We start from the raw sequence: 10639 nt of genomic DNA, 5'->3' as shown, positions 1-10639 counted from the left end.
AGATTCACATGGATTAAGATGCCACCTATTGAAATGAATGTGTTTTGACTTGTGGCAATGGGCATTGTGGATGTCTTACATCATTAGAGCCTGCGCAGAGTTTTTTTTTTTTGTTTTTTTTTTTGTTTTTTTTTTAAATCAGACAGCCCCTGGTGTTTGATTGAAAAATTTAATTGTGTAAGCAGCAGAAGGGTATGGCAGGAGGCGGCCCCCAGCGACAGAGGGGCGTGGCAGGAGGCGGCCCCCAGCAACAGAGGGGCGCGCCAGGAGGCAGCCCCCAGCAACAGAGGGGCGCGCCAGGAGGCAGCCCCCAGCAACAGAGGGGCGCGCCAGGAGGCAGCCCCCAGCAACAGAGGGGTGCGCCAGGAGGCAGCCCCCAGCAACAGAGGGGCGCGCCAGGAGGCAGCCCCCAGCAACAGAGGGGCGCGCCAGGAGGCAGCCCCCAGCAACAGAGGGGCGCGCCAGGAGGCAGCCCCCAGCAACAGAGGGGCGCGCCAGGAGGCAGCCCCCAGCAACAGAGGGGCGCGCCAGGAGGCAGCACCCAGCAACAGAGGGGCGCGCCAGGAGGCAGCACCCAGCAACAGAGGGGCGCGCCAGGAGGCAGCCCCCAGCAACAGAGGGGCGCGCCAGGAGGCAACCCACAGCAACAGAGGGGCGCGCCAGGAGGCAGCCCCCAGCAACAGAGAGGCGTGACAGGAGGTAGCATGAGACCACACCTGAAATCTGTTATGTTTCATGCAGGGTTCAGGCCGCCATATCACTCTGTTACATAGACAGGTTCTGCTTCCTGCTCCACAGCGATTGAGGTACAGATGTAAAGACAAACACAGGGGCAGAGCGTTGTCACCCTATAACAGGAAGTACCTGAACAAGGTGGTCATAAACTTTGAAAAATGATCAATTTCTTTTCTGATCGATCTTTCCCGAATACAGTAAATCAATCTACACACACACAGGGAAATAGAATATGAACAATTAGTGACGATACGATAAACTGATCGATCATATCTCTGTTTCTACCATGCAACCTCAAAATATGATTGATCGACTTGGATCTGATTTCTGATCAAATCATCTGGGCGCTGCCAATCCATCATTTTCCACCCTGACGCATCGACAGTTTGATTGAATCAGATCTAAACCAAGTATGATGGTGGCCACACACACTTTGATAAAATCATTGATTTCTTTTCCACTCAATCAATCTCTTTCAAAAGGAATAATCGCTCTATAGTTGACCACTCCTTCGATCAATCGATAAGACACGATCATAACTTACAATGGGAAGTACAAACCTTCAGCTCTTCGATGTTCCTTTTCTTGGAGGAAAATATCATCTCAGATCGATTTCCGGTTCATATTTATATATCTGAGCAGAAAACGATTGGAAATAAAAGAACAATAATGCGTTGTGTGATCACAGATCAGGAAATGAGCCACTTACATGCCGTGTCAGATCTTCCATGGAGCGAGCCGCGTCCAGCCTCAGGAGGAGGAATGAGCGAATGTAGAGGGGCTCCGGAGGGTGACAGGACGTCCACAGTCCCCCCACCCCCCACCGCCATGGGATGGGGAAATACTTGCCACATCTGGAATTCTCTGCAGCTCCAGGTCTGATTGCAGGCAATACGCTCGGCATTTCCCCTGCAATGAGGCGCTTGTGTGGACGGGCAAAGGCTGCTTACTGCGTTCACATGAAGGCGCTGCTAAAAGACGACACCCCTGATGCAGCGCAGAGCGGGACAAATGCGGTCTCAGATGCGCCATCCACGCAGCGCAGAAATCGGCAACGTGGGAAAAGAACGTCCATCTACACCGCTGTGTTCTGCGAATGTGCTGAAAAAAATGTGCATTTACCGCAAATTCAAGCAACTGCAGCGTGGAGTGTCCCCAGATTTATTACATTACGTAACATTAGTCGGCCTCTGACCCCAGATTTATTACATTATGTAACATTAGCCAGGCTCCAACCCCAGATTTATTACATTACGTAACATTAGCCGGCCTCTGACCCCAGATTTATTACATTACGTAACATTAGCCGGCCTCTGACCCCAGATTTATTACATTATGTAACATTAGCCAGGCTCCAACCCCAGATTTATTACATTACGTAACATTAGCCAGCCTCCGACCCCAGATTTATTACATTACGTAACATTAGCCAGCCTCCGACCCCAGATTTATTACATTACGTAACATTAGCCAGCCTCCGACCCCAGATTTATTACATTACGTAACATTAGCCAGCCTCCGACCCCAGATTTATTACATTACGTAACATTAGCCAGCCTCCGACCCCAGATTTATTACATTACGTAACATTAGCCAGCCTCCGACCCCAGATTTATTACAGTATGTAACATTAGCCGGCCTCTGACCCCAGATTTATTACAGTATGTAACATTAGCCGGCATCTGGCCCCAGATTTATTACAGTATGTAACATTAGCCGGCCTCCGACCCCAGATTTATTACAGTATGTAACATTAGCCGGCCTCCGACCCCAGATTTATTACAGTATGTAACATTAGCCGGCCTCTGGCCCCAGATTTATTACAGTATGTAACATTAGCCGGCCTCCGACCCCAGATTTATTACATTACGTAACATTAGCCGGCCTCTGACCCCAGATTTATTACAGTATGTAACATTATGTGCATTTATCGCAAATTCGCAGCAACCAGTGTACTGCAGCGCGGAGTGTTCCTATTCATAGCGAATTGGAGTCCAACGCACTAACACAACGCGCTGCAGCGCTCTCATGTTATGGCACGCCACAATGTGAACGATCGATACGCTGCAATCGCTCATGTAATGGCTCTCCGCTGGATGTTGGTGGACAGGTAACTCTTCTTCAGAGCTCCTCATTGATCAGATCATCTCTCACACACCGACAACAAATCAATACAGCTGCTGCACACTGACCATACTGCGCTTGATTTCAAACAAACCTCTAAAGAAAAAAAATAAATAAATTAGCTGGCCCTTGACCTCACATTTATTATGTTTAACATTAGCCAGCTGCACTAGCCTTAGCTTTACTTTAATATGCAACATTAGCCAGCCCCAACCCCACACTTATTATGCAAACTTTGGCCAGCCTCTGACCAAAGACTTATAATATGTAACATTAGCTAGTCTCTAACCCCACATTTATACTATGTGACATTAGCTGGCCTCTGACCCCAGATTTATTACAATATGTAACATTAGCTGGCCTCTGACCCCAGATTTATTACAATATGTAACATTAGCTGGCCTCTGACCCCAGATTTATTACAATATGTAACATTAGCCGACCTCTGAGCCCAGATTTATTGCAATAAATAATGTTCGCTGGCCTCTGACCCCAGATTTATTACAATACGTAACATTAGCTAGCCTCTGAATCCAGATTTATTACAATACGTAACATTAGCCGGCCTCTGAGCCCAGATTTATTACAATATATAACATTAGCCAGCCGCTGAGCCCAGATTTATTACAATATGTAACATTAGCCGGCCTCTGAGCCCAGATTTATTACAATATGTAACATTAGCTGGCCTCTGACCCCAGATTTATTACAATACGTAACATTAGCCAGCCTCTGAGCCAAGATTTATTACAATATATAACATTAGCCAGCCGCTGAGCCCAGATTTATTACAATATGTAACATTAGCCGGCCTCTGAGCCCAGATTTATTACAATATGTAACATTAGCCAGCCTCTGACCCCAGATTTATTACAATATGTAACATTAGCCAGCCTCTGACCCCAGATTTATTACAATACGTAACATTAGCCAGCCTCTGAGCCAAGATTTATTACAATATGTAACATTAGCCAGCCGCTGAGCCCAAATTTATTACAATATATAACATTAGCCAGCCGTTGAGCCCAGATTTATTACAATATATAACATTAGCTAGCCTCTGACCCCAGATTTATTACAATACGTAACATTAGCTGGCCTCTGACCCCAGATTTATTACATTATGCATTATGTGCATTTATCGCAAATTCACAGCAACCAGTGTACTGCAGTGCGGAGTGTCACTATTCATAGCGAATGGGAGTCCAACGCACTAACGCAACGCGCTGCAGCGCTCTCATGTTATGGCACGCCACAGTGTGAACAATCGATACGCTGCAATCACTCATGTAACGGCTCTCCGCTGGATGTTGGTAGACAGGTAACTCTTCTTCAGAGCTCCTCATTGATCAGATCATCTCTCACAACAACAAATCAATACAACTGCTGCACGCTGACCATACTGCGCTTGATTTCAAACAAACAAAACTCTAAGGGCCGGTTCACACTATAGAAATGCAGTCCAGATGTGTTCCGGATGTGTTTCTGCATGCACGTTTTTGATGCGTTCCAGCTTAATTCCCCCCCCCCCCCTTCTTTTTCTTCAATTTAAATACAGATATGTGCACTTTTTGGTGCGTTCCGGTACTTTCTTTATGCGTTTTACTGCGTTCCAGTACAGTTCTGTGCAGGAACAATGCAGCCTGGTCTACTTTTTTTTTCCTGCATCCGGAATACACTGGAACTGCAAACACTGATGTGATCGATGACACTGACAACCATGTAACCGACTTTCTGTGCGTTGTGGATGCAGAAGAGAAGCAACTGAAACGCATGGAGTGTGAACTGACCCTAAAAGTGAATGAGGTTTTCATTCGAAGAATTCCATTCATTCTAGAATTGAACGCTACAACCAAAATCTTGGAAGTACCTTAGAGCAACATTCGTCCAGCCCTGATGACGTTATCAAATGTACCAACCAGATTGTCCACACAAATGTTCTACCATATTAGCCGACCCCCGACCCAACAATCATTATAATATGTAACATTAGCCGACCCCTGACCCAACAATCATTATAATATGTAACATTAGCCTACCCCTGACCCAACAATCATAATATGTAACATTAGCCGACCCCTGACCCAACAATCATTATAATATGTAACATTAGCCGACCCCAGACCCAACAATCATTATAATATGTAACATTAGCCTACCCCTGACCCAACAATCATTATAATATGTAACATTAGCCGACCCCTGACCCAACAATCATAATATGTAACATTAGCCGACCCCAGACCCAACAATCATTATAATATGTAACATTAGCCGACCCCTGACCCAACAATCATTATAATATGTAACATTAGCCGACCCCTGACCCAACAATCATTATAATATGTAACATTAGCCGACCCCTGACCCAACAATCATTATAATATGTAACATTAGCCGACCCCTGACCCAACAATCATAATATGTAACATTAGCCGACCCCTGACCCAACAATCATAATATGTAACGTTAGCCGACCCCTGACCCAACAATCATTATAATATGTAACATTAGCCGACCCCTGACCCAACAATCATAATATGTAACATTAGCCGACCCCTGACCCAACAATCATAATATGTAACATTAGCCGACCCGACCCAACAATCATAATATGTAACGTTAGCCGACCCCTGACCCAACAATCATTATAATATGTAACATTAGCCAACCCCTGACCTAACAATCATTATAATATGTAACATTAGCCGACCCCTGACCGAACAATCATTAAAATATGTAACATTAACTGAACCCTTACCCAGGACCTAATACGTAACATTAGCTGACCCCTAACCCAACTATCATTATAATATGTAACATTAGCTGAGCCCTGACCCAGGACCTAATATGTAACATTAGCTGACCCCTAACCCAACAATCATTATAATATATAACATTAGCTGAGCCCTGACCATGGACCTAAAATGTAACATTAGCGGACCCCTGACCCAACAATCATTATAATATGTAACATTAGCCGAGCTCTGACCCAGGACCTAATATGTAAAATTAGCTGACCCCAGACCCAACAATCATTATAATATGTAACATTAGCCGAGCCCTGACCCAGGACCTAATATGTAACATTAGCCGACCCCAGACCCAACAATCATTATAATATGCAACATTAGCCGGGCCCTGACTCAAAAATCATTAGAATTTGTAACATTAGGCGACCCCTGACCCAGCAATCATTATATTATGCAAAATTAGCCGACCCCTGACCCAACAATCATTATAATATGTAACATTAGCCAACCCGACCATCATAAAATATAGCATTAGCCGACCCCTGACTCAGGACCTAATATGTATTATTAGCCTACCCCTGACCCAATAATTATTATAAAATATAACATTAGCTGTCCCCGACCCCACATTTATTATTATATGCAACACTAGCCAGCCCCTTACCCCACATTTATTATAAATGTGTAACATTAGCCAGCCCCTTACCTCACATTATAAAATGTAAAAAAAAAAAAAATTAGCTGGCCCTTGACCCCACATTTATTATGTGTAACATTAGCCAGCTGCACTAACCTTAGATTTACTTTAATATGCAACATTAGCCAACCCCAATCCCAGACTTATGCAAACTTTGGCCAGCCTCTGACCAAAGACATAATATGTGACATTAGCCGACCTCTGACCTGAGACTTATTACAATATGTAATATTAGCCGGCCACACTGACTCCAGACTTAATATAATATGTACCATTAGCCAGCCCGACCCCACATTTATTGTACACTAATATGTAACATTAGCTGGCCACCCTGACCTCAGATTTATAATGTCACATTAGCTGGCCTGACTCCAGATTTATTACAATATGTAACATTAGCCGGTCTCTGACCCCAGATTTATTACAATACGTAACATTAGCCAGCTTCTGTACCCAGATTTATTACAATATGTAACATTAGCTGGCCTCTAACCTGCTCAGTAAAAAACATTTTGTTACTATACAGTATATTTAACTGCAGGTCTGGGCATTCACCTCCTGGGAAGAATACACAGGAGAGGGGTTAATGATGTGTACGCCTCAGATATCAGTGCGCCATCGTCCGCACTTCCCACTAACCGCCTTGTGTGCAACTGTCTAACCACTGCACCGCCGGAGTCACCCACATCCCTGTCCGGGGTGACAGAGCGACTAACCACTGCACTCCCCAGGGAGATCCACTGTATATACTACTCTGTGGGGCCCCGAGGAATACACTGGTGGGTGTGGGATAGATATATTCTCTGTGTGGGTCCCGAGGAATACACTGGCCCTATAGACATACAGTAACAGACATGAAATCACTGATGGGATTGGTTCAGGTATAAACAAAACTGAATGTTCTTCTACAAAGAGAAAAAGCAAACCAGGACGACCAATCATAAGTGAGGAATCACCCAGCCATCATCCCATTGGGTGACAGATGGCCATGTTTAGGTAACACTTCCCCGAATATCGGATTGGGGACAATCTCAGATTATTGGATTGGGTATCCGATCATACATCAGTGCATGGGGGGAATATAGGAGTAATATCAATGTATGAGGGGGGGATATGGGGGAATATCAGTGTATGAGGGGGGGGGATATAGGAGTACATCAGTGTATGAGGGGGGGGGATATAGGAGTACATCAGTGTATGAGGGGGGGGATATAGGAGTACATCAGTGTATGGGGGGGAGATATAGGAGTACATCAGTGTATGGGGGGGGGATATAGGAGTACATCAGTGTATGGGGGGGGATATAGGAGTACATCAGTGTATGGGGGGGGGATATAGGAGTACATCAGTGTATGGGGGGGGATATAGGAGTACATCAGTGTATGGGGGGGGATATAGGAGTACATCAGTGTATGGGGGGGGATACAGAGTACATCAGTGTATGGGGGGGGATATAGGAGTACATCAGTGTATGGGGGGGGGGATATAGGAGTACATCAGTGTATGGGGGGGGGGATATAGGAGTACATCAGTGTATGGGGGGGGATATAGGAGTACATCAGTGTATGGAGGGGGATATAGGAGTACATCAGTGTATGGGGGGGGATATAGGAGTACATCAGTGTATGGGGGGGGGATATAGGAGTACATCAGTGTATGGGGGGGGATATAGGAGTACATCAGTGTATGGGGGGGGGATATAGGAGTACATCAGTGTATGGGGGGGGGATATAGGAGTACATCAGTGTATGGGGGGGGGATATAGGAGTACATCAGTGTATGAGGGGGGTGGGATATAGGAGTACATCAGTGTATGAGGGGGGTGGGATATAGGAGTACATCAGTGTATGGGGGGGGATATAGGAGTACATCAGTGTATGGGGGGGGATATAGGAGTACATCAGTGTATGGGGGGGGGAATATAGGAGTACATCAGTGTATGGGGGGGGGGATATAGGAGTACATCAGTGTATGAGGGGGGGGATATAGGAGTACATCAGTGTATGGGGGGGGATATAGGAGTACATCAGTATATGAGGGGGGATATGGGGGTACATCAGTGTATGGGGGGGGGATATAGGAGTACATCAGTGTATGGGGGGGGGGATATAGGAGTACATCAGTGTATGGGGGGGGGGATATAGGAGTACATCAGTGTATGGGGGGGGATATAATATAGGAGTACATCAGTGTATGGGGGAGGATATAGTTATATCAGTGTATGGGGGGGGGGGGGGATATAGGAGTACATCAGTGTATATCAGTGTAAGAGGGGGGATATAATATAGGGGGATATCAGTGTATTGGAGGGGATATCAGTGTATTGGGGGGGGATATCAGTGTATGGGGGGGGGGGGTATCAGTGTATTGGGGGGGGCTGGGTAGAGGGGGATATCAGTGTATTGGGGGGGGGGAGAGGGGGATATCAGTGTATTGGAGGGGGGATATTAGTGTATGGAGGGGGATGGGAGGTATAGCGGTTTGATGGGGGATTATAGGTGGAGTAGTGAATGGATGGGGGGCGTGAAGCAGAAGTCTCAATCAGTCAGTATTGGGGGGGGAGGGGATGTCTCGGTCAGCCGGTCCCCGGTCTCCCCGGTACCTGTAGCCCTCCGTCCTCCTCCTCCGGCTCTCCGGACCTCCAGCCGATCTCCCGCATCTCTCCCGCCCCGCTGCCTGCTGGGAAATGAAGTCCTTCGACTCTCCTCCCCCCGCCCGCCTGCAGCGTCCGACATCCCCACCGGCACTACAACTCCCATAAAACACCACGGGGGAGAGCGGAGAGCGCCGGCCGGTTGCATGCTGGGAGCTGTAGTCCAGCGAGGGATCTCATCTATTGTTGTAGAATGACAGAGAACTACAACTCCCAGGAGAACCCCCTCCCCCACCCGGGATAACGGAATCCATTCATTCATCAGCTGGGCTGGATCCCTGTCATCCTAATCCCTGATCTGTAGAATCCTTTTCATCCTTATCTCTGATCTGTAGAATCCCTGTCATCATGATCCCTGAGCTGTAGAATCCTGTCATCCTCATCCCTGAACTGTAGAATCTCTGTCATTCTCATCTCTGATCTGTAGAATCCTTTTCATCCTTATCCCTGATCTATGAGATCCCTGTCATCATGATCCCCTGATCTGTAGAATCCCTGTAATCCTCATCCTTGATTTGTCATCCTCATCCCTGATCTGTAGAATCCCTGTCATCCTCATCCCTGATCGGTGGGATCCCTGTCATCCTCATCCCTGATCTGTGAGATCCGTTCATCCTCATCCCCGATCAGTGGGATCCCATTAATCCTCATCCCTGATCTATGAGATCCCGTTCATCCTCGTCCCTGATCTGTAGAATCCCTGTCATCATCATCCATGATCTCTGGAATCCTTGTCATCCTCATCCTTGTCATCCTCATCCCTGATCTGTGGGATCCCAGTCATCCTCATCCCTGATCTATGAGATCCCTGTCATCCTCATCCCTGATCTGTGAGATCCCTGTCATCCTCATCCCTGATCTATAGGAGCCCTGTCATCCTCATCCCTGATCTGTGGGATCCCTGTCAATCTTGTCCCTGATCTGTGAGATCCCTGTCATCCTCATCTCTGATCTATGGGATCCCTGTCATCCTCATCCCTGATGAATGAAATCCCTGTCATCCTCATCCCTGATTGGTTCTCTTTCTGACACCTCCACCATTGGTCTGGTATCCCTGGAAGATGACAGAGTGCGGCCAAGTCCTGCCAGAACAATGGATATTTTATCACCGGCATTCTCCTGCGCTCACCAGTAGCCAAACGCCATCCCTGAAATTCTGTCCCTGAAACACCGTCCGTGAAACACAGTCCCTGAAACGCCATCCCTGAAATGCCATCACTGAAATACTGTCCCTGAACACCGTCCCTGAAACATTGTCCCTGAAACATTGTCCCTGGACACACACTGTACCTGAAATGCCGCATGTCCCTGAAACGCTGTCCCTGAAATGCCATTACTGAAATACTGTCCCTGAACACCGTCCCTGAAACACTGTCCCTGGACGCATGTTGTCAGTGCCCAGAGTCGCTGCTCTGATGCCCCCACTTACCCATGTGAATGTGGCTCTGCCCAGGTTGACGCTCCGGCTAGGTTCACACGAAGCATTTTCCTGCAGCGTTTTGTGTTTGCAGAGACTCAGGACAGTCCATTTAACATGATTTCCTATGGGACATGTTCACACCTGTGTGTTTGTTTGGGAAGGGTCTGGGACTTTTTTGAATACAAAAAGTTGTGTTTCTGTAGACCTCAATGGAAACGCTGCAGAAAAGCATGTATTGAGTTTTTTATGTGTTTTGT

General features: G+C 46.6%; 1 protein-coding gene across 1 annotated transcript in view; it reads right to left on the bottom strand.

Annotated features, from left to right (window-relative positions):
- The window catches only part of ST3GAL2 (ST3 beta-galactoside alpha-2,3-sialyltransferase 2), a 59603-nt gene extending 50602 nt beyond the window's left edge, over positions 1-9001 (bottom strand). Inside the window, exon 1 of the mRNA XM_089664273.1 lies at positions 8912-9001. The gene's annotated coding sequence lies outside the window, so the exon portion shown is untranslated. The remainder of the gene's footprint in view (positions 1-8911) is intronic.
- Positions 9002-10639: the final 1638 nt, after the last annotated feature.

This window comes from Staurois parvus, unplaced genomic scaffold, assembly GCF_062004578.1.
Source record: "Staurois parvus isolate SC_StPar_1 unplaced genomic scaffold, SC_StPar_1.0 ptg001877l, whole genome shotgun sequence".
NCBI lineage: Eukaryota > Metazoa > Chordata > Amphibia > Anura > Ranidae > Staurois > Staurois parvus.
This window is presented reverse-complemented; position numbering and strand designations above follow the sequence as displayed.